Source organism: Dermacentor variabilis, chromosome 4 (genome assembly GCF_050947875.1).
Source record: "Dermacentor variabilis isolate Ectoservices chromosome 4, ASM5094787v1, whole genome shotgun sequence".
Classification (NCBI taxonomy): Eukaryota; Metazoa; Arthropoda; class Arachnida; order Ixodida; family Ixodidae; genus Dermacentor; species Dermacentor variabilis.
The window spans coordinates 199,451,355-199,475,669 of NC_134571.1; the positions used below are offsets into that span (position 1 = coordinate 199,451,355).

At 49.8% G+C, this 24,315-nt stretch overlaps 1 protein-coding gene across 1 annotated transcript in view; it reads right to left on the reverse strand.

The window, feature by feature from the left end:
* LOC142578499 (facilitated trehalose transporter Tret1-like) overlaps positions 1-24,315 on the reverse strand; it is a 92,140-nt gene that overhangs the window by 15,220 nt on the left and 52,605 nt on the right. The gene's annotated exons all lie outside the window — the stretch shown is intronic.

Below are 24,315 nucleotides of genomic sequence, written 5' to 3' on the forward strand. Positions count from 1 at the left end.
CCACGCAACCCGAAGTAGGAGAAGAAACGGCCATCGCTTTGGCTTACGCGGCTACCAATGCACACTGCATCATAAGCGATTCAAAAACGGCCATTCGTAACTACACAAGAGGACTGATAGCACCCCAAGCACAGAAGATTCTCTCTGGCACTCCTCCCTCAAGGCAACGCCGCGTGCAGATCATCTGGGCCCCTGGTCACTCGGGTCTGGCTGGAAACGAAGCCGCCCACGATGCCGCCCGAGCTCTCGCACACCGGGCGCATCATCCTTCTCCTGCGTCTTCCGATCCCGACCAGCCCTCTGTTCTGCATCGCGGTCACGCGCGGGACCGAATGGTCACGTTGAGAGAAATTCTCCTGCACTACCGCAGGGAGCGGTTACGCTACCCCCCAGCACACAAAACACTGAATAAGTCTCAATCTACCACTTGGCGACTCCTTCAGACACGAACCTTTCCGAACCCCGTGCTTTACAACCGCATGTACCCCGATGCATACTCTCCACTCTGCAAAGCGTGCGAGGCCCGCGCTGACCTCGATCATATTATCTGGCAATGCCCCAAAGCCTCACCCACCAACACCTCCCACACTAACACACGCATAACTACGGCCGAGCAGTGGGAGACATTGCTGCTCAGCTTGGACCCAGAGGAGCAGCTCTGGGCCGTCCGGATGGCCGAAGACGCCGCCAGAAAGCAAGGACTGGCCGCCGTCTGAGGAAGGGGGGATTGGGGGTTAGTCTCCCGACCCCCGCCACCCCTGAACCCCATCAAGGACATAACAAAGTTTTATCTCTCTCTCTCTCTCCCCGCATGCAGCAGTTGTGATGCAGTGAAGCTATCAAAAATCACCGTTTTTTTATAGTTGATGAATCGTAGCAAGCTTGGTGTTTTAGTACAGTTTTCCCTTTGGTCTACGCTTTATTCCAATAAGAGACGTGAGAATTACGTGTTGGCCACGGGCTTTCCTTCACGCATATCGGGTATAAGAAAATCGTATCCCACGAAGAATGGGGGGGGGGGGGGGGAGGTCAGAGCTAAGCCGCACGCGCGGCGGCAGGCAAGTGCTTATGGTTTGAAACCTGCGTTGGAGGCTCATGGAGGCACATCTGCAAATATAGGCGCGCTTCTCACTCCACGTGGCATGCACTCAGTCACTCCGTGTGGCGTTGAAATATTTTGGACAAGTGCGCGCTCCGCGTAACGTATGCGGCGTTAAGTCTTATCGTGCTAGCGTTCTCGGAAATATGCACTCTGAACTGTAACAAAACACTCACCGTATCGTCGTCATTGCTGTGGCCTCAACACATGGCTCCATGATGATGCCGTCGCCGTCCACTTCCTTTTCGATGTGGTGCGTGCCCACGTTCCGCAGGCATGCTTTTCCAGTGTCGTTGAAAACGGAGCGGCGCGGCTTTCGGCAGCGAGGCGTGGCGTTGTCGAAGCCCTGCGCACAACGCTTGCGCAACGTTGCACAGGCGTTTCTTGAAACATTTCGAGTTGCTTCACGCGCTTCGGATACACCACAATGCAAGCGATGCGTGCTTCTATCACCAAATGGGGAACAGTGCCCACTAATGCAACGCGTTCACCACGGTGGCAGCCCAGCGTCAGAGCGCAAACAAACTTAAATCTAGGAGGCAACGTCGCAGGCCGCGCCCTTGGGTTCCACCATGCAAGCGGAAGTGGCCTGAGGCGAGAGCCAATAGGCGCGCAGCGCTGGGCCCCCGGTGCCTAGGGGATGTTTTTCTTATATGCCTCTCATACCATCACCGACCATCAGGGGCTACCAGCAGCGGCCCCAAAACCTCTCTTTATTTTGAACAAAGTTTGTTTCTCCTGCTCCCCTTCGTGCATAGCATTCGCCGGTAGCGTTTTCCGGTTCACATTACGGTTGCATAAGGTGCAGGTGCCGGGAAGCGTGAGAAGCACTTAGGAAAGTGTGAATACTAGCGCGCCCCACTCTTAAAGGGCCCCTCACCAAGTCTCGCCATCTTGAGCTGATGAGCGCAGAGCACACATTGCGCGATAACTATCGTGTCTGCAAAGTAGTACACTACTACGCACAGCGGAAGGATTAAATTTCAAACCGAACGCCGTTTTTTTCTTCTCCTCGCGGCCGCCGCGGTCCAAACCGAACGGTGACGTAGTCGTGCCCCTGCGCCTACGTAATCGTGTCCGCAGTGTGGCGTCGCAGGTGGTGACACGTGACTTCGAGAGTTATTTACGACATCTGTTATCTCTGCGAACTGTTGCTTCAGTTGACGAATTGAAGTTTAGAGAAATAATTAAACACCCAAACGAAATTTCTGCGTGCTTTTTGTTTTGCTTCGCACTGAAGCAAGAGAGATCTACTTCCACTTCGTCTGCTTGTTCTCACGGTCTTGCGGTCACGTGTGCAGGTACCGAAACTATGCCATTTTCTGCCGTGTTCCAGCGCCCTGATCGTGCTCAGCGATCTGCTTGTTCTGCATCGGCACTGAAATATACCGCTAGTCATGTTTTCTTGCGCACAGCGCGCAAAATCGTGCGCTGCACGAACGAGACAACGGCCTCGCGCGCGACGCCGTCGGCCGAAGTTCATAGCGCCGAAAAAAAAGTGAGGCGGAAAAAATCAAGGTGGGGCCTGTGACGTATGCGTCACGTGATCCTCGAGGTCCGGTGTGGGAGAAGCACGGTGTAAGAATACGTAAGCTGAGAGAACCCCGCGGTGGCGACGCTTCGTGCGGAGAGGCGAATTAGGTTCTGGTTAGGAGAACCTCCACGCGAAACTAATGCCCGCCTTAGAGGAGCGCATGACAATGTAGACCGCAACATATTCTGGGATATTCTGGAAAGGGAAGCTTAGGTGACGATTGTCTACAACTCTTGAGAGAGATTTCCCTAGAAGATACCGTTTACGTTGAATGTGAAGGGATAAGGAGCAAGCAGAAAGTCGATATCAACAAGGGACTGAGGCAGGGTCGCCCTTTATCGCGACTGCTGTTTATGATGTACATAGTGAGGATGGGGAAGGCGCTAGAAGGAAGTAATATCTGGTTTAATTTCTTATACAAACAGGCGGGTGAAGGAATAGAGCAGCAGCTTGCAGGTTTATTTTATGCGGATGACATTGTGTTGCTAGGCAACAAGCAAATTGATTTGCAACGTCTGGCTAATATTTGTGGACAGGAAAACAAGAATTTAGGTTTGAAATTTAGTGTTAGAAAATCAGGCGTTATAGTATTCAATAAAAACAGTGAACAGACAGTGGCAATACAGGGCCAGCAAATACCTCGGGTAAGAACATTTAAATACCTTGGTATATGGATAAACGAAGGCAATAGATATATGGAAACAGAGGAAAGAAGGACAACAGTAAAGGGGGAAGAGAAATGCAGCCATAATGGAAGCAGAGAGCGCTATGGGGATACAATAGGCACGAGGTTCTGCGAAAGTATGTGGAAAAGTACAATGGTTCCAGGACTTACTTTTGGAAATGCGGTTGTTTGCTTGAAAATGGGGTACAATTCGGACCTGATGGGAACCAAAGGCCAGTGGGACGCCTCCCATTGGGCGCTCACGGGAAGAATACAAATGAAGCTGTGCAGGGTGATATGCGCTGGACTAGTTTTGAAGCGAGGGAAGCTCACAGTAAAATTGATTATGAAGAACGACTGAGGAATATGGAAGAAAGTAAATGGGCTGGGAGAGTGTTGAGGTACTTGTACATGAAAAACATTGATTCACTGTGGAGGAAAGGAACTAGCAAGCTTACCAGCAAGTATGCGGCCTGTAGGGTGGGCAACACAGCAACAAATAACGTCAAACGGAAAGTCAGGGAGGCTGAAATAATCTCATAGGTGACGGCAATGGAAAAGAAATGCGCCATGAGTAAGTAACTACTAAGTGGAAAAAACGAAATCAGGGAAGAAACAATTCAAGATAACTCAAAGGGAACCTTATTACTTTTCGAAGCGACATCAGGATGCCATAGAAACGCACTTATAAGGCGATATATAAGAAGGAAGAAGAAGCATGTACTTGATGAGGCAAAGCTAGGGAAACGATGGATAATGTTTTATTAGAATGGGAAGACATCTGCCGAGCTGTAGATTTAGGCGCCACTGGCCTCCTTGAAGCCCTTGGGCTCAGCGAGAGCAGGGAAAAAGCAAACATGTCCGCAATAGAGGTTAGTAAGAGGTGATTGGAAGATTCGTGGAAGTAGGGAAACGACAAGAAAGGAGAATTACAAAAGCAAAGTTCGCAACAGGGGATCAGAAAATGTGGTTGTAGGTGTTCATAGCGTTCTTTTTTTTTTCTTTTTTTATCCTAGGTAGGACATAAGGCAGTATAATAGCAAGAGTTTGGTGGGACAACCCACCCTCCCGTTCCAAAGGGGACGCTCATAACATCCATCCATTCATGCATCGCCTGAAGCCCCTCCATTCACGCCGGTCTCGCTCGCTGCGCCTGCTCTTGTAAATGTGCACACGTTAGCGCTATGTGTTAGCGCTTCGATCTGCTTCGTTGTTTAACGCACTGGTGTGCTACGGCATGGGAAAGTGCTTTGTACCGTATTGCAACATGGGTGATAAGCGCTGTAAAGAAAATTTATGGCTTTTTATGCCACCGCACGACCAAGCCAGGCTTGACGCATGGAGACGTGCGATCCCTCGCAAAGACCGGGTACTGCACCGCACAGACCGTGTTTGTGGAATACATTTTGCTACTCACTTGATCTTGAAAACGGTCAGCAGCTATTGATGGCCGCGTTCTGATGTCGGGCGGAACTTACCAAAGATGCTCTGTCAACCATCTTTGAAGGAGGGCTGAGTTACCTGTCAAAGAAAATTAAGAGTCCTCGCAAGCAGTCAAGGCGGCAGACTTGCCGTACAGCTTCCTCTTCGTCTACACGCGGAACCAGCAGTGGAAGTACTGGGGTTCAAACCCTGCCAGAAACCCCAGCAGCTCATAATGCCGACGGCAAAGTGAACGAGAGCTGTGATGTCGTCGAGGCAAGTGACCTCTGCATTTCATCACCATTCGAAGAAATGTGCTGCGCAGCATTAACTCTGTGCCTTCCGCCAACGTCCTGGGTGATCCATCGCATCGACGCGGAAGGGTTCCGTGACCTCGTGTTCCACGACGCCTCTCTGCTACGCAGAAGTGACGGTGCATGCCTGCTTTTTAACCGAAAGTCTGCGCATGTGAAAAGTGACGTGGCTGTGCAAGTGCACATATTCGGCAAACCGGTTGAATGCAGTTCTGTACAATCCTGTGTCGGCTTCCTGCTTCGGTTTCGAATCGGTTACGTCAGAGCGCCACTCAGCGCCGAACGCTGTAAGTACACTTGCTTCGTTTCCCCTCGCTGGAACAAAGTCATTCTTTGTGTGGTCCCCGACTCGAGCAGTCCGGCTTTTCTATTCGGCGCTTCGCGCCCCGGCCGTTAGACCTCATGCCGTAGGTCCCGCGTCCGGCCGCCCTGTCGAAGCTACTACAAACTGGCGATGACGTAAACTGTTCACTTTGCTTTCTACGTGTCCTTGATGTTATACTTCTGCTGCTATACTGCTTCCGGCATGCAAGACGCCGCATCTACGTCTCCTTCTCCGTCAACCGCAACTCTCCCGCCTTTGTTCTCGGTGCCAAGAATGGCGTTCTTCCCTCCTATGCCGCCTTTCCTGACGCGATGCGGTACTCCTGCGGTACCGTGGCTCACGTGGAAACGTTACTTTTGCACGTTTCTCGAGGCAACCGGAGGCGAGACACTACAAGACGAGAGGCAGCAAGCCATTTTACTCAGTAACTTAGGCTTCGAGGGGCAGCGGCTCTACTACGACCTGGCGTCGCAAACAGACCTGATATCTACTACGTTCGAAGACATTCTGCGCATCTTCGACCAACATTACGAAGAAAGCACCAATCCTCTGGTGCACCGCATTATCTTCAGGGACAGAAAGCAACTACCCGGGGAAACCTTTCACGACTTTGTCACCGCGCTACAAAGGCTGGCGCCTGCTCGTGCGTTCGGCGCTCGGCACGACGAGTCCCTATGTGACCAAATCCTGCAAGGCGTCGCATCAGCAAGAATACGAGAAAGGTTACTCTGCGAAGGATCGTCCCTCACGCTCAAGAAAGCCCAGGAAATCGGGACGAAGCGTCCAGCATGTTAACAAAGGATATAAAGTTTTCAACAACTCGTCTGTTCAGCGCGCCTCGACGCAAGCCAGCCATCACCTTCCTCGCCCGGGCGCGCCAGATGGCGGTTCCCACCTCCCTTCTCCCTCGACCCGGCGGCTTCAAGATGGCGTTCAACGGCGTGGCGGAAAGTCGCATCCTGGGGAGGCCGGTCAACATGACGCCCAGCCTGCGCGAAGCCAGTCGAGACATCGCAGTCTATTGCTACCGATGTGATTCACCTCACCGCATCGCAGCCCGTCCAGGCTGTCCGGCCAAGCACATTTCCTGCCGTGCGTGCGGAAAAGTGGGACATTACACTTCAGTTTGCCATTCGAAGAACCGAACGCATCGAGAGTCCCCTGCTCGAACGCAGCTTGTTTTCCTAACCGCTGATACAGAATCAGCCACTACAGTCCCGTCTGTACTTACATTTCAAACACAGAATTTCCGTCCGGCAACCATTTACGCAGAAGTCCTCATTGCGAATACAACACTCAAGTTGCTCGTAGGTACAGGAGCTACGGTGTCGCTGATGAACATTTCCCTGTACGAAGAACATTTCAAGGTTTTTCCCCTATCTCCTTCGAGTCTTCGACTCAAAAATTATTCGCAGCAAGAAATTTTGCATTCAGGACATTTCTCCGTGCTCATCAAGTACCGCTACAAGGCTGCAGTAATGCCATTTCACGTCACGAACCAAGGCACTTCACTTCTGGGCTTAGATTCCATTCAAGCTTTGGGCATTGACATTCAACGGTGGTTGCTCACATTTCAATAAGTGTCAGGAGCCCCAGCTGACCCAAGCGTGCAGCTTTCGTCTCTACCGCACAACGCTCCATCGGAGTTCGCGCATCTGTTCTCAGGGCAATTGGGACTTGTAAAGGGTTTCATCCACGACGTTCGTCTCCGACCTTCAGTGCTACCAGTGTCAGCGAAACTGCGTCCTCTACCTCTGGTTCATCATGAGCAAGTCTCTGCCGAGCTGCAACGGCTGGAATCAGCTGATATCATCGAACGAGTCACAGTGTCCGAGTGGATCTCTCCCCTCGTCGTGGTTCGGAAGAAAGACAATTCCATTCTACTTTGCGTCGATCTTAGAAGACCCAGCAAGGCTATCGTCATAGACGCATTTCCACTACCGAGGGCTGACGAACTGTTGCATCCACTCACTGGTGCTATCTACAGTAAGTTGGACTCGCAGTCCGGTTATGATCAGGTTGTATTGTGCGAGAAAAGCCGTGAGCTTACAACTTTCATCACTCATGACGGCATCTGCGCCTTCCACTGTTCAGCAGATAATGACATTTGTTTTAAACGACTGCCCAGGTACCTTGTGCTGCCTAAGTAATGTTTTGGTTTGGGGCCGCACACTAGCCGAGCTTCATAAAAATCTGCAAACTGCGCTTTCCAGAACCTCAGCTGCTGGATGGAGTTAATTTGAAAGTGTGTATACAGTGTCCCAGAGCTCACTTTTCTTGGACATAGATTCAGTGCAAACGGCATTTTGCCGCTGGAAAACAAAGTGGAGTCAATTGTTGATGCACCGCAGCCAAGTGACAAGAAGTCTCTGCATTCTTTCTTGGTCTCACGTGATACTAGGCTAAACTGATCGCGCAGTACGCTAAATTGGTAGAACCGCTTAGGAAACTGCTAAAGCAAGGACACCCGTTTGTCTGGGATAAGGATACTGAATACAGCTTCCAGACTATTAAGGAAGTAGTTGCATGCAAATTCGGCACTTACGCCAAAAGTGTTAAGACGTACGTAGACTGTCGTCGCGCAACAAAACGCCCTTATTGTCGTCCAGGAGATCCTGACCGAGTACGTAACTCGAGAACGTCCGGTCCTAAATACTCAGGTCCATTTGAGATTTGCCGTAGGGTAGGTCGCAATACTTTAAAGCTTGAAAATGGCAAACGTTCGAATGGCAATTTTTAAATGCCCTGCACCACAGGATTTTCTTGAAACCTTAACGGAACGGAGTCATTTCAGTGACTGCCCATCTCTTGATGGTTTCCCACCTTTTCTTCTAATTACTACTGGTACAGGGGATACGTTACACTTTTTGTAGCGTAAACGTGCCGTACACACATCATCACTACGGTACTGACCATCATACGAATTTGTCTTTCATGCCAAAAAGTTTTTGAACATTACTTAAGTATTTAGCACCCTCACGGGGTATTGTCGCAACATTCCTGGAATGTAAAGTGCTTTATACGCACAATCTTCCATCCACGTTTGCCACAGAGCTGTCTCGAGTCAGGCTCGGAGCGAATGAGCCACCCATCAGTGCTGTCCCAATGGACACACGGATATTCACATTATCTATTTCTTGTACTCGGCAAACTCAATAATCTATGATCTGTACGTGCAATTGTGTATCTCGTCCTTGTCTTTCGAAGACGAGTACTCTTCAGAACTGTAGTGCATCGTGTTTATTTTCAGTCTTCATGTTGTGTGTTTCTCTTAAAATGGGGAAGCCAAAGATGCCCGCTTAGAAAAAGAAGTCCGTGACAGCTGCATGTACGTGAATTTTCAATTGTATAAAGATGTCATCACCAAACACGCGTGTTAAAGGGCTAACATGTGTTCTTCTTTAAATCATAACTTGCTTCGTTGCAAGGAGAGCAAGTGGCGCATTTTTCGCTCAAGTGGGAGGTGATGTAATATCCTGTGTCGGCATCCTGTTTCAGTTTCGAATCGGTTACGTCAGGGTGCCACTCAGCGCCAAACGCTGTAAGTACACCTGTTGCGTTTCCCATCGCTGGAATAAAGCCATTCTTTGTCTGGTCCCCGACTCGAGCAGCCCGGCCCTTCTTCGCGGCGCTTCGCGCCCCGGCCGTTAGACCTAATTTATTTATTTATTTATTTATTTATTTATTTATTTATTTATTTATTTATTTATTTATTTATTTATTTATTTATTTATACATACTGCAGCGCAATTTGCGGTAAAGCAGGAGTGGGCTGAGGAAAGGTACAGAAAATTCATTGGAGTATACAGCGGTAAACACAAGTAAACACTTTTACGAAAGAGCACTGATGAAAGGAAAATACACAAGAAGTTATAAAAATACTCCCGGGTATGTGTGAGCACGATTATGCATCTAGGATGGCGGGTGCGAAAATTCGAGATCAGCATCAGCGGGGAGAAAAGCTGAATTTGAATATGTTAGTACGTGCGTAGTAGGGTATCAAGTTTCGGTCATGATGTATTCTCGTTGATGATCCTGGCGCGAAGTTAATGTAATTATCATTTGAGAGCCTAACCTAAGAATTGACAATGCAATGCAAGAATTTTAATGATTAGGCACGGCGACGAGAAGAGAGCGTGTTTGGGTTCAAGGAAGAAAGTGTTGAAGAGGGCGAAAAGTCGCGATCATAACGATGACATATAAATCGCACAGCTTTATTCTGTATTGCTTCTAGCTTATTAATCTCAAACTGCTTATGCGGGCTCCCAACTACAGATGCACAATCAAGAACAGCGTGGATTAGAGATTCATACATTAGTAACTTTGTGTCTTTAGGAGATCGGGTTACATATGTATCGGGATTACATATGTATTCAATGTGTTTAGACCATGACATGTTATGCGTAAAAATGAAACCAAGATACTGTGGGAATTTATAAACTATTCTTTGTCATCTGTACATGATCATCATCATGTGGGGTTCATATGGGGTCCATCATCGCTTGTGGGGCTCGCTCTCGAGTGTGATCCGTGCTGTGGGCGTGGTCGGTTCGCCGCATCTTTGACGCGGAATAAACGTCGTTATGACTGCTGCGTCACAAGTGGTGGAGTGTGCTCTTTGGTCCACCATCCTCTGACTCCCCTCTCAACCTCCGGGAGCTTCGATCGGGTGGCCGATTGTGCCAGCTGTCCATCAGCATGTCGCAGGACGAGCCAACAGGCACTTCTACTTCCACCATCTCGGCCTCGGCTAGCCCAGCCTCTCCGTATTGGGTTGTCAGTGGGCACCAGCGTGATCCCCATCTGTTTGCTGGACTTCGCGGTGAAGACGTCGAGGACTGGCTGGACGACTATGACCGAGTAAGTTCGGCTAACCGTTGGGATGATGCGTCGAAGCTTTGTCACGTCGCCTTTTATCTGACAGGAGTAGCGAAGACTTGGTTTTTCAACCATGAGGTTGATTTCACGAACTGGGGCCCTTTCAAACAGCAGCTCCGCCAAATCTTCGGCACACCGGCTGTTCGTTCCGCCCTCGCAAGAAAGACGTTCGACACCCGCAAGCAACAACAATCTTATACGTCGTACATCGAGGATCTGCTTGCTCTTTGTCGGCGCATGAACACGGCCATGACCGAATCTGACAGGGCTCGCCACATCCTCAAAGACATCGGAGCTATTGCTTTCAATGCTTTAGCCATCAGGAACCCCGCTACCGTCGCTCATATCGTCGCTACTTGCCAGCGCCTTGACGAACTCGAATCAGTACAGCTGCAGCCAGACACCATTGCAAACACTAGCGCCGACGACCCCACGTTACGAGCAATGATACGCGCAATGATTCGAGAAGAGCTACAGTATTCTGGCTTAGCCGCAGGGCCTATGCCTTCTCATGCCTCGGCTACCAACCTGCGAGACGTTATCCAAGAGGAATTGGCGTTCATGGCTGGTGCAACGTACACGGACCCTCTAACTTCTACGGCCCCAGCAACGTACGCACAAGTAGCCGCAGTTAATCCAGTCATCATTCCACCGATGCCTCCAAAACCAACACCGGTCCACATGGCTTCCATGACTACCAGCGCACCTACCCAAACTAGCTATCCGCAGTGGCGTCCTCCTCGTCCCATCTGCTTCTACTGCGGCTATCGTGGCCACATAGCACGCTTTTGCCGCAAGCGCCAGCAAGACGAGCGTCGCGGATATGACGTATACGAACGAGATGACTTTTCGCCCGGAGCTACTTTCCAACGTCTAGGGAGCTTCCATGACTAACGCCGTCCATATGGTCCACCGCGCGGCCGCTCTCCATCGCCTACTGTAGAATCCGAGACGGCTCAGATGTACCGTCCTGCGAGACACCGCTCGCCGTCACACCTTCGCCGCTCTACGTCCCCACTGAGAGCTGCTTCTCAATTCGGCTACTGGCAGATACCTATGCATGAGGACGATAAAGAGAAAACAGCGTTTTGAACACCAGTTGGGCTCTACGAGTTTATTGTCATGCCATTCGGCCTCCGCAATGCGCGCGCAACGTTCGAGCGCATGATTGACACCGTTCTTCGCGGCCTGAAGTGGAAGACTTCCTTGTGCTGCCTGGCCGATATTGTTGTTTTCTCATTAACCTTCTCTCAGTACCTGCAACGTCTGGATGAAGTTCTCACGTGCCTTGCCAACGCTGGAATTCAGCTAAACACCAAGAAATGCCATTTTGCGAGCAAGACGATCAAGGTACTAGGTCACATTGTGAGCAGAGATGGCATTCATCCTGATCCTGAAAAGGTTTGGGCAGTTCAGCACTTCCCTCGTCCCGAAAACACCAAAGATTTGCGTAGTTTTTTAGGCCTCGCTTCCTATTTTCGCCGATTCATACTAGGCTTCGCCTCAATAGGGTCACCTTTGCACAAATTACTGGGTTGTAATGTTCCCTTTGTGTGGCCTCGCGAATGTGAATCTGCGTTCGTCCATATGAAGCGCGCTCTCACATCTGAACCAGTACTAAGCCATGTTGATGAAGCTGCTCCTACTCCTGCATACGGATGCTAGTGGTCACGGCATTGGTGGCATTCTCCTACAGCGAGACGACACTTTAGGTGAGAGGGTCGTCGCATACACAAGTCGCGTTCCGACAAACGCCGAAAAGAATTACACCATCACGGAGCAGGAATGCCTAGCAATCATTTGGTCTGTGTATAAGTTTCGCGCTTATCTTCACGGCCGCCGGTTTACGATCGTTACAGACCATTATGCATTATGCTGGCTTTCAACGCTGAAGAACTTGTCTGGACAACTTGGTCGGTGGATTCTTCGTCTGAAAGTACACGACTTTACTACTACCTACAAGTGCGGAAAAAACACCAAGATGCAGACGTGCTTTGTCATTGTCCGCTTCTAACGACACCATGCAATGGACCTCAAACTACCATCCGTGACAAGCTTTCGCACGATCCCTCCTCACATGCTTTCTTGTTGGCCACTGTCGACGATATGCCTCCACACGACAACAAATCCTTCTAATCTCATCAACTTGGCGGCTCTTACTGTCAGCGCATCACAGACAACCTTTAAGGAGCTTCGCGCCCGCCTAACGCCCGCCTTCGTCGACAGCTGACGCAATTTAAGATTGACAACCGCGTCTTATACCGTCATGTCTATCTCCCTGACGGTCAACGCTGGGTTCCTGTCCTGCCACGCTCTCTACGTGCTCATGTCCCGCAGGCTTCTCACGACGACATGACTGCTGGTCACCTTGGTTTCCCGAAAACCTATGACCGCGTCAAAGGTCGCTTCTACTGGCGTGGATTGTCCGACAGTGTAGCGAGGTATGTCGCTTCCCGCGCCCTATGTCAGCGTCGAGAGCTCTCTATATCAGCTCCAAGCGGACAATTGCAACCGGTTCCTTGTCCGTCGCAACCATTTGAGGTCGTTGGCATTGACCCGTATGGTCCTCTTCCTGTTACTCTCACCGGTAAACGATGGATTGTGACAGCCGTTGATCACTTGACACGCTACGCCAAAACAACTTGTGTGAATTCTGCCTCAGCCTCTGAAGTTGCTGCATTCGTACTTCAATCCTTAATACTGCGTCATTGTGCTCCTCGCATCCTCCTGAGCGACCGTGGAAAAGCACTCCTCTCGCAAATACTAGACGAAATACTCAGACCCTCCGGAACCACCCACAAGACTACCTTCAGTTACCATCCGCAAAACAACGGCCTCATAGAGCGATTTCATCGCACGCTGTCAGACATGCTAGTCATGTACATAGAACCGGATCACAGAAACTGGGACGCAATTTTGCCATTCGTGACTTTTGCATCTAATACCGCCGTTCAACGCACCACCGGTTACTCGCCATTCTACCTTGTCTATGGTCGTTCGCCCTCTTCCTGTCTTGAAGTCTCTTTCTTCGCGCCAACTGTCCATCAATGTCCATCCTCCTGTGAAGAATATGTGCCCCCATTCTGCGTTGTCGCCAGCTCGCCCGCATCAACCCCGAAGCACGGCAACAGGAACGCAAGCAGCATTACGACGCCTCTCATCGCGTCGTGTGCTTCCGCCCTGGCGAGGAAGTGCTACTCCGGACACCAGTTCGTACTCCTGGCTTTTGTGACAAGTTTCAGCTTCGGTTCATCGGCCCCTACAAAGTCTTGGAGCAGACTTCTCCGGTTGACTATCGCGTGGTACCGGTTATTGTTCCAAATGACCGCCGCTGCCGCGCCGCTGAGATTGTCCACGTTTCCCTTATGAAGTCTTTCACGAGGCTTTTGCCGCCCCTTTGAATTGTGGCTAGGATGGCCGCTCTCGCGCGAGGGGACATTAGTGTGGGAATTTATAAGCTATTCTTTGTCATCTGTACATGATCATCATCATGTGGGGTTCATATGGGGTTCTTCTTCATCATCGCTTGTGGGGCTGGCTTTTGAGTGTGATCGGTGCTGTGGGCGTTGTCGGTTCGCCGCATCTTCGACGCGGAATAAACGTCGTTATAACTGCTGCGTCACAATACTTATACTCAGAAACGTCCTCTACAGCACGGCCTTGAACGAGTAACTAAATAGGGAGGGGGAAGATTTGTTGCAGAAACATATCAGAACGGTTTTATTGAAATTAATGTTCATTTGCCAAGTGTTACACCAATCGCAAAACGTAGAAAACGACTCTTGAAGATGATAATGATCATTAGAAGAGTTAATCACTTCATATTGAACGCAGTCATCAGCACAAAGAGGATGTTAGAAGAGCAGTGAAGTGGCAAATCGTTTACATATAATAAAAAAAGAAGCGGCCCAAGGACGGCGCCTTGGGGCACACCTGATGTCACATCAACAGTAGCGGAGTCACTCGAACTGTAAGACACGAACTGGGAGCGAAATGACAGAAAGCTTAAAATCCAGTTAACTAAATGAGGATTATTGAGCACAGCATTAAGTTTAGCAATAAGTTTAGAATGTAAAACGGTGTCAAATGCCTTCGAGAAATCTATAAAAATGGCATCAACCTGGTTGCCTACATCAAGGTTAAATGAAATGTCATGCGTGAACCCAGCTAGCTGCGTTAACGTGCTGAAACCGCGCCTAAACCCATGTTGCATTTTAGACAGTAAATTATAAGAAATGAAATTATAAAATAAAATTATTAGTAAATTAAAAGTAAATGCCTTAAGTCGCGCGTCCGGCCGTCCCGTGAAGCTACTACAAGTCCGCTAGGCATAAATAGTTGTGCTATGTTATCTTCCCAAGTTGAGGATGCTCTAAAAACCGTTGACCAATTACACATTTCCAGCGGGGGACCTAATAAGAAGGACTTTCCTTCTGTGACTCCGGAATGTGCTTTTGTTGACTGCCAGAGTAAATGGAGGCATAAAAGATGGCCACTGTGGTTACCTGCGGAAGACATATGTCGTGCATGCAGTAGCCTATCTGGTACTCTCAGAATTCATGCCATCGGCAAGCTGCTCGAGCGAAACAGTGGCAACCACTGGGGTGCTCAGGCTGTCTATGTCACCTGCCAAAAAACAGAAGCTTGACGCCTTGCGTCGCGCAAGCGCTGTCGTGCAAAAGTCACGGGCACGGCTACTGAAGTGCAACCGATTGATAACTAAACAACTTCAAGAGAGCAAAGATGAACTAATCAAATTGCAGGAGGAAGATGTTAAAAAGAAACTGCAAGCTCTTAACATTCCACCGATGCAGCTCCTTCGTGTGCAGGAATGTATACCCGCAGCTAAGTGCACAACAAAGAATAATATGCGCTATACAGATGAGTGGCTAATCCTAGGACTCTTGCTAAAGATCAGGAGCCCCACTACTTACTCATTCTTGCGAAGTAATAACATATTGCCCAGGTAATGCACATCCACCATAAGAAAATACGTCAACATGGTTGGACTGAAATATGGTTTTGATGATAATTTTATGAAAGCTCTCAAGATTAAACTAGCAAGGAAAACACCCTTTCAGCGCAGAGGGATGCTGATTTTAGATGAAATACAGGTTCGAAAACCTTGACGTATGCTGGTCTTCTTGACTATGGAGACCAAGGTGGGCAATGTAGTGAGCTGGCAGACCACGGTATAGCGTTCGCCTTCGAACCTTTTGCTGACAGTTATTCATAACCTGTAGCAGTGTTTGCTTCAAAAGGAGCAACAACGGGGACTGTCCTTGCAGAGCTGTTCCTGAAGTGCATTGTGTACTTAGAGCAGGTGGTAATTTCTGTTGATGGTGTCTGCGATGGTGCATCTACAATTAGGGCAATGTGGAAGCAGGTCGGAATAAGCGGCACTCTAGAACATGTTGTTAATGGTTTTGAACATCCATTAGAGGCCTCAAGAAAACTGTATGTCGTGGCAGACACACCTCATTTATTCAAGTACATTCGGAATCGTCTCCATGACAAGAAGACTTTAACAATAAATTTGTGGCTAGTGAAATGGTCCTGCTATGAGACACTTATTGTGGCAGATACCAAAAATGCAGCTGAACTTAGGGTGTGCCCAAAACTCGCATATTGTCATTTAAATCCTTCACATAAGCTCAGAATGCGGGTGAAGCTGACCACACATGTTTTCAGCAACTCACTTGCCAAGGGAATGTCTTTCTATGCACGAAGAGGTGCACGTCCGCTTGACCATGTCCAGCAACTGTGGACTTTAACCTCTTGATGAATAACCTTTTTTACGCTCTCAATTGTGGCTTTCCCGCAGAAGGCCTTACACTTGAACGTAAAGATTTTCAGGCTCTCAAGTCGGCGTCTAAATGTCTAGATGGCTGAGAGCAGGAAGTTGTGAGGGGTGACATTCACCAAGACCTTTTTTTAACACAATCTACCACCGAAGGCTTGCCTGTTGCCCTTAAATCTGTTCAGGAACTGTCAGAATTGCTTCTGAGGTTGTGCGGTTTCAAGTACGTGCTGTCACCCAAGATGAACCAGGATCCCTTGGAGGTTGTTTTTTTTAATTATAAGACAAGCGAATGGCCAAACTGAGCATCCCACATTCCCAACATTCCTGCAGCTTTACCGCATGCTTTCTCTTTATTCTTTATCGAGGCTACCACAGTTTGGCAACTGTGTAGCGTCAGAGAAAGAGGAGTCTACTTTTCTCACCCTCAATGATTTTAGAGAGGTGTTTAAACCTGCAGGTGTTCAGCACAGCGATAAAATTCATGTCCTCAAGCAGAAGCTGGATGATCTTATCAGTGAGGAAACCTGGGAGTGCGATGATGTGTTTGAGCATGACTATTCGAATGCTGCAATTATCGACTGCATAGTGTATTATGTCACTGGATTAGTGTCACGAAAGCTTGGTTCTCAAACATCCTGTACAGTTTGTAAGGAGGCTCTGGTTGGACAGAAAGGCATTTAAAAGGTACCTGAAGCCGACTTGGTAAACTGTAAGATGAGAGGAAGGCACACGCATTCGAATATGCATCCGTTTTTTTTTCTTCTTAAGAATGCTGAGGAGCACTTCGCAAAACATGCTGGCGAAAGAGATGCATATGATTGCACGGCTGAAGCTTTGCTAGAAAACTTCAACTTCACATTTCCATGTGCTGCTCATAAAGAAGAAATGCTTGCTAAGCTCATACACTATTATGTGTGCCGGCGTATGCGGCCATACTGCCAACAGTTGGGAAACACGCATGCAAAAAAAGCCAAGACTTGCATAAATTGGCGAAACTTGTATGATTTCTTTTATCCGGGACGAGTGCAATGTGTAATATAGTGCTTATGTGTAGTACATATGTGACAAACTTTCCTTTTGTGTGCGTGTGGTGCTATGTACACTGCTACTCTTACCGATGTAATTTTTCTGCATTGCAAATAAATTACATCTATGAGGTCAATGCCTAAAGGTCATCCTCACAGATGTACGCATTCTTTTCACGAACAAGACTATAAACTGTATGTATCAAACTTAGATACAAAGTATATGTGACAGACAGCATCGAATTTGATTTTGCCAAAGACATGCAGACACTTTGTTGAGCACAACAGGACAAGGTTGCAAGAGTTATAACAGTTTATTAGCCGTTTTCTTGGCCAAGATGTTGCAACTGCTTCTTGTACATTCTCTTAAAGCCCATCGCGTTCTTGCCATGATAAGTCGCTCGGGAGCGGCGGAAAATAAACTCGTTGTTATAACAGTACCTACGCTTGACAGCCTACGACTGATGACCGCGGCCAGCGAAAACATTCCAGACGCCTATTCATCCTATAGCCGGACACAACTCGCTGTTTCGCCTTCGCGGCACATAGAATCGAACGCTAGCTGCTTGATAAATGATGCGCTTTTATAATGCAGAACATGAAGGTGGCAATATCAAAGTATTGTTTTACTGGACAATTTGCTTTGGCCTCGCAACGATGCCGTTGCGACATTAATTAGGATTCTTGTTTACTTGGCCCTACTGGCCTCACCTCAGAGCGGATCGTCTCAGCCGGATGGATGGATGAATGGATGTTATGAGCGTCCCCTTTGAAACGTGGCGGTAGGTTGCGCCACCAAGGTCTTACTATTACACCGCCTAATGTCCTACCTAGGTTAAAAAAAAACACTAGAAATTCCCACAACCAAAGCCGTGCTACAGTTGGTAGCGCCATCTGTTGGGGCACTGGAGAAGCAGAGCTTTGCCGCGCAGCGGAAAGCGGCGGCGTCGTCTCACTTAAACTATTCTTATATTGTGGGCAGAACGCAAGGAAGGAATTTCGCTTGCCTAGACTAGACGGGGCGAGTGGAGAGAGCGCCTTTCTTGGCAGGGGAGCCCGCCTGCTGAAATGTAGGGTTCGCTGTACTGAAATATTGCTACGTAGGAAGACGCAGATGAAAAGCTATATACAAGTATATTTAAAAGAAAATACGCAACGCTTGGCCAAAAGGCAACAGCCGCGCTAGCCTCTAATCGTCGTCGTCGTCTTCACACTGCTCGCCTCTTCGTGATGGCAAATACTTTGCCGTAGCACTACCCCGGCGGCAAAAGCGCCGTCCCGGAGCGACTAAAGGCCAGACTCGGAAGCAGTGTAGCGGGACTTGAGCCTACTGAAATGCACGACATCACTAGATGCCAGAGGAGAGGACGAGGTTGAATCCACAGGAGCAATTTCGTACGTCAAAGGCGCCACCTGGCGCAACACGCGGTAGGGCCCTCTGTACCGCGAAAGGAGCTTCTCTGAAAGTGCTACGTGATGAGAGGGCGACCACGGGAGTCAGAGCGCACCAGGCGAGAACTGTACGTCACGATGGCGGGCGTTGTACTGATACTGCTGAGTGGTTTGTGAGGCCGTCAGTCGAGCACGGGCAAGCTGGCGTGCATGGTCGGCGAGGGCGATGGCGTCGCGCGCATACTCGCTTGTTATGATCACAGCAGGAGGAAGTGCCGTGTCTAGCGGCAAGGTAGGTTCGCGACCGTACAGTAGATGAAATGGAGAAAATCCGGCGGTGTCGTGCCTAGAAGAATTGTACGCAAATGTTACGTAAGGAAGGGCAATGTCCCAGTCGTGGTGGTCCATGGAAACGTACTTGGACAGCATATCGGTAAGAGTACGGTTTAACAGCTCTGTCAGGCCATTGGTTTGAGGATGGTATGAGGTAGTCAGCTTGTGTTGAATGGAGCAGGAACGCACAATGTCGGCGATAACTTTCGGGAGGAAGTTGCGACCACGTTCAGTAAGCAGCTGTCGCTGGGCGTTATGAAGCAAGATAATGTCACGCAAAAGAAAGTCCGCGACGTCAGTGGCGCAACTGGTAGGGAGAGCCCGCGTTATAGCGTATCGGGTGGCGTAATCAGTTCCGACGGCTACCCATTTTTTCCAAGAGGATGACGTGGGAAAGGGACCGAGGAGGTCTAATTCAACATGAAAGAACGGTTCCAGAGGGACGGTGATCGGCTGGAGAGGACCGGCAGGTAGCACCTGAGGTGTTTTCCGACGCTGGCAGGGATCACAGGCAGCAACATAGCGTAGGATGGAGCGAGCGAGACCAGGCCAATAGAAGCGGCGGCGGACGAGGTCGTACGTGCGGGTTACCCCAAGATGTCTTGCAGTGGGTGCGTCATGCATCTCAAAGAGCACTGTCTGTAGCAGATGTTTTGGCACGAGAAGATCAGAGCCGTCAGGGAGGACGTTCCTTCGATACAGAAAGCCGCCCTGGAGGACATATCGGTGAACGGATGCGTCGATAGGTATAGAGCGTAGACGCTCGATGAGTGCTTGCAGCGAAAGGTCTCGGTACTGCTCATTGGCGACGTTAGCGAAGGAAGACACAGAAAAAATGCCGTTGGCGCTACTACTGTCGGCGTCGTCAGGCTCGTCTACCGGGTAGCGAGAGAGGGAGTCAGCGTCCTTCTGTAGTCGGCCAAATTTATAGTTGACAGTATACGAAGATTCCTGGAGGCGTAAGGCCCAGTGACCAAGTCTTCCTGTAGGATCTTTCAGTTAGCACAACCAGGAAAGCGCGTGATGGCCTGTGACAACGGGAAAAGGTCGGCCATATAAGTATGGGCGGAATTTCGCAACCGCCCAAACTAGGGTCACATACTCACGCTCAGTGATGGAATAGTTGCGCTCTGCGGGTGAGAGGAGCCTGCTGGCGTAAGCGATAACATGGTCGTGGCCGCGCTGGCGTTGTGCCAGTACTGCGCCAATTCCGTGACCGCTGGCAGCAGTACGGACTTCGGTAGGCGCAGAAGGATGCAAATGGGCCAGAACGGGAGGCGTTGTGAGAAGGTCGATTAGATGCGAGAATGCAGAGGCCTCGTTATCGCCCCACTGGAAAGGGGCGTCTTTTTTAAAAAGCTCGGGTAGAGGTCATGCTATGGTGGTGAAATTTTTCACGAAACGGCGGAAGTACGAACAAAGGCAGATGAAGCTGCGCACTACCTTGACACACTTAACAACAGGGAAGTGCGTAACAGCATGGATCTGGCCTGGGTCCGATCGCATCAACGAGATGTCCAAGGACGGTAATCTAGCGACGGCCGAATTGACACTTCGATGCGTTGAGTTGCAGACCGGCTCGACGAAAAACGTTCAGAACTGCTAAGAGACGCTCGAGGTGCGTAGCAAACGTTGGGGAGAGAGAATACTATAACGTCGTCCAGGTTGCACAGGCACGTTCACCATTTGAAACGGTGAAGAAAGGAGTCCATCATGCGTTCAAAAGTGGCAGGGGCGTTACATAGACCGAACGGCATCACTTTGAATTGATAAAGACCGTCGGGTGTAACAAAAGCAGTCTTCCCGCGCTCGAGATCGTCCACGGCAATCTGCCAATAGCCGGAGCGAACGTGAATAGAGGAGAAATAGCGAGCGCCGTGGAGGCAGTCAAGGGCGTCATCAATCCGAGGTAGGGGATGCACGTCCTTTTTGATAACCCTGCTAAAGTGCCGATAATCCACGCAAAATTGCCATGAGCCATCCTTCTTTTTGATCAATGCAACAGGTGACGCCCATGGACTACATGACGGTTCAATAATGTTCTTGGCAAGCATTTTGCGAAATTCTGCGTGAATAACTTGACGTTCAGCCGGTGACATCGATACGGGCGGCGATGAATAGCAGCGGCATCGCCGGTATTAATTCGATGTTTAACAGCGGTAGTTTGGGCCAAAGGACGATCCTTAAAGTCAAAAATATCGTGGTAGGAAAACTGAACGCGGTAGAGCTCACGAGCGTGCTCGGACGGCAAGTCGGGTGCAATAATTTTCTGTAAGTCGGTGATGGCACAAGTTGCTGACAGTGATGGTAGAGGACGACCGGGTGAATTGTCGTTTACTGCAATAGATGCTACTGAGTGATCCTCGAATGAGCAATGCTGGGCCAGAGACATCCCGCGTGGCAGCACTTGTATCGTATCCTCGAATGAGCAATGCTGGGCCAGAGACATCCCGCGTGGCAGCACTTGTGTTGTCAAGCCAAAATGAACCACTGGCAGGCAGACGCAATTCGCCGTAATAGATAAAACTTAATGAGGTACTGTGATCCCGTGTGTAAGGAGGACGTCTTGAATAGGATCCGCGATCTAGTGAGCGTCGGGGACTGGTGGGGATGACACTAAGTCAACGTAATTCAGTGCCTAAGGTGGCAAGCGAACGAAGTCGATGGAACTGAGGCGACTGGGGTGTAGTTCAGCGGGATCCAAAACAGGCAGGTCCTGGCGGAGAGTACTAGCGGAACAATCGATGAGAGCAGAATGTGCGGAGAGGAAGTCTAAGCCGAGCATTATGTCGTGGGGACAGTGGGCGATGACTGTGAATAGCCCGATAGTGGAGCGATCAGCGAAGGAGACGCGGGCGGTACACATACCAATTACGTGGGCTGTTCCGCCATTGGTGACACGGACAAGAGGCGTCGTGGCGGGCGTGATAATTTTCTTAAGCCGGTTACGAAGGTCAGCGCTCATTACCCACAAATGCGCCCCAGTGTCTATAAGAGCAGACACAGAAACACCGTCTACTTGCACGTCAAGAAGGTTCAGATGAGTGGGCAACGCCAGTAGAGGATTTAGCGGCGTAGGGAGTAATGCAGCGTCACCTAGAGGCGCTGCACCGTCTAGTTTTCCAGCTGGGTGTGGTGTCCGAAGGGAGTCGGCGAATAGGAGCGACGGGGCTGGGGAGAGCGAGATTGTCGTCGTTGGGGTGAAGGCGAACGAGAATAGGGGCGGTTCGGTGCAGGAGAATCAGCGGCGGCATTATCGGAGCGTGCGGCATAGGGACGAGAAGAAGCCACCTTGGGGGCGAGAGTAGGCAGTATAAGTAGACGGGTCGGGGAACTCCAGCGACTGCGACAGTGCTGAGAAATGTTCCCAATGAAAACAGTGAAAACAAATGCAGTGAAAACAAATGGGCTTGTCGTCAGCAGTGCGCCATTCAGGTGGGTTGTGGAACCGTGGTGGGTAAGAAGATGCGGGACGGGGTGGAATCGAAGAAGCCGGGCGGATATCAGGGCGATGGGCCGAACAGATGGTGTGAAGACCCATGTTTTCGAACTCCTGGCGGACAACCGCCTGGATCAGGGAAACCGTGACTGCAGGTGCGTTGGTGGGACTGGAGTCGAAGGCAGCCGGATAGGCGGCCTCGATCTCACGCCGGACGATCCTGGTAACATCGGCAGTGTTGTTGGGAAGAGGACCATCGTCACAGGAAGATGTCGCTGGAGTGTTGGGCAGACGGGCAAACTGCTGGTCAATACGTCGGATTTTAGCGAGTTCCAGGCGGCGGCACTTCTTTATAACTGCATCCACTGTAGCCACGTTGTTGCAAACGAGCAAGTTGAAGGCATCCTCGGTAATGTCTTTGAGGATGTGGAAAACCTTGTCTGACTCAGTCATGTGTGTGTAAACTTTGCGGCACAGAGCCAAAGCGTCCTGAATGAACGTGACATAGGGCTCTGTTGTCGTCGGCACACGGCCGGAAAGCGCCTTCTGCGCGGCAAGTTGGTGACCATAGGGGTTGCCGAACAAGTCTCGAAGCTTTTCCTTAAGTGAATCCCAACTGGTGAGCTCATCGTAACCACATTCGAGGTGTGCCACCGAGGTAAAAGACTACGTTGGCGGGCATGATAGTAGGGTCCCACTGGTTATTGCGGCTGACATGTTCGTACAGGCTAATCCAGTCATCGACGTCTTCTCCATCTGTGCCCGAGAATACGCCAGGATCACGGGGAGCAGGGAGAGTAATGTAGGTCGTCGAAGTGGCAGCAGCTGTCGGAGCCGGGAGCCATGAAGGAAGTCTCGACGTACCGTCCACTGCGAAGCTCCGTGACGAGGTACAGGGAACGTCCACCTCGACCAGATATGTTACGTAGGAAGAAACAGATAAAAGCTATGTACAAGTATATTTACAAGAAAATACGCAGCGCTTGACCAAGAGGCAACAGCCCGCGCTAGCGTCTAATCGTCATCGTTGTCTTCACACTGCTCGCCTCTTCGTGAACGCAAATACTCTGCCGTAGCAATAATAAAGCGAAAGCTTTACTGGCCACGAATTCGCAATTTCGCCATGGTGGTGCTCTGAGGAGGCACATGACGTCACAACGGGCGCGTCGCCGCAGAAAATTTTCTCTCTCGCTCCCTAGTCACTACTGCGCATGCCCCACTAGTAGCACCGAGCCACAGGTGTTCCGCCGCTTCGAAGCGCCGTTCGATTCCGCAACGCCGTTTGGTATGACGTCACACGCGTTCCTCGTCGTTACGCTCGCTTCCACTCGCTTCGGCAGCTTATAACATGTCGGAGGATTGAGAAGGAGAGCTCGCGTGCGCTGCAACCACAGTTGAGGTGGCAGTATGGACGTCGACAATTCTGATAAGCAGGAGGAGGCCTGGAATCGACATCGTAACGAGATGAAGAGGAAACGAATCGCCCAGGAAACACACTAACAGCGCACTGAATGACTGGCTAAACGCCGCAATATAGCTAGACAACCAGACTAACCTGGACTCGCAATCAAGATCAACCAAGGGTAACCATGCTATGCCTTAGCTTTCGCTACGTATATCCTGGCATAGCCGAGCTAAGCCACTGCCAATTTTTTCTATCTCGGCTAATAATGAGCCGATTTGAAAAACTTTGTGGCAGAGCGCTCCCTAGAGGACACGTAACAACTTCTAGCGTATAACCAAAATATGCTATGGGGCCTGGTGAGGAGCCCTTTAAAGGCGAAGCTTAACCGTCCTCCGAATTTTGTGTTGCACTCTCAAGGAATCTAGACCTCATAACGTAATTCCTGGTTCGACCGGTTTCCGATAAAGCAATAAAAATGAGACAAAATTTGTCAGTAGTCCTTTAACATTCCCTCCTATTCTTCACAAATGTAAATAATCTCAGTGTCAACTAAAGTTATTTCGCGCAATTACCGCAAATATCGGACAACCTCTGCCTAACGCTTTCGAGCACTTTCTTACAAAATATTTCACGTAGTCTACTTTAACCGCGAACACTTTACTTCGTATGCATCTCGGCCATA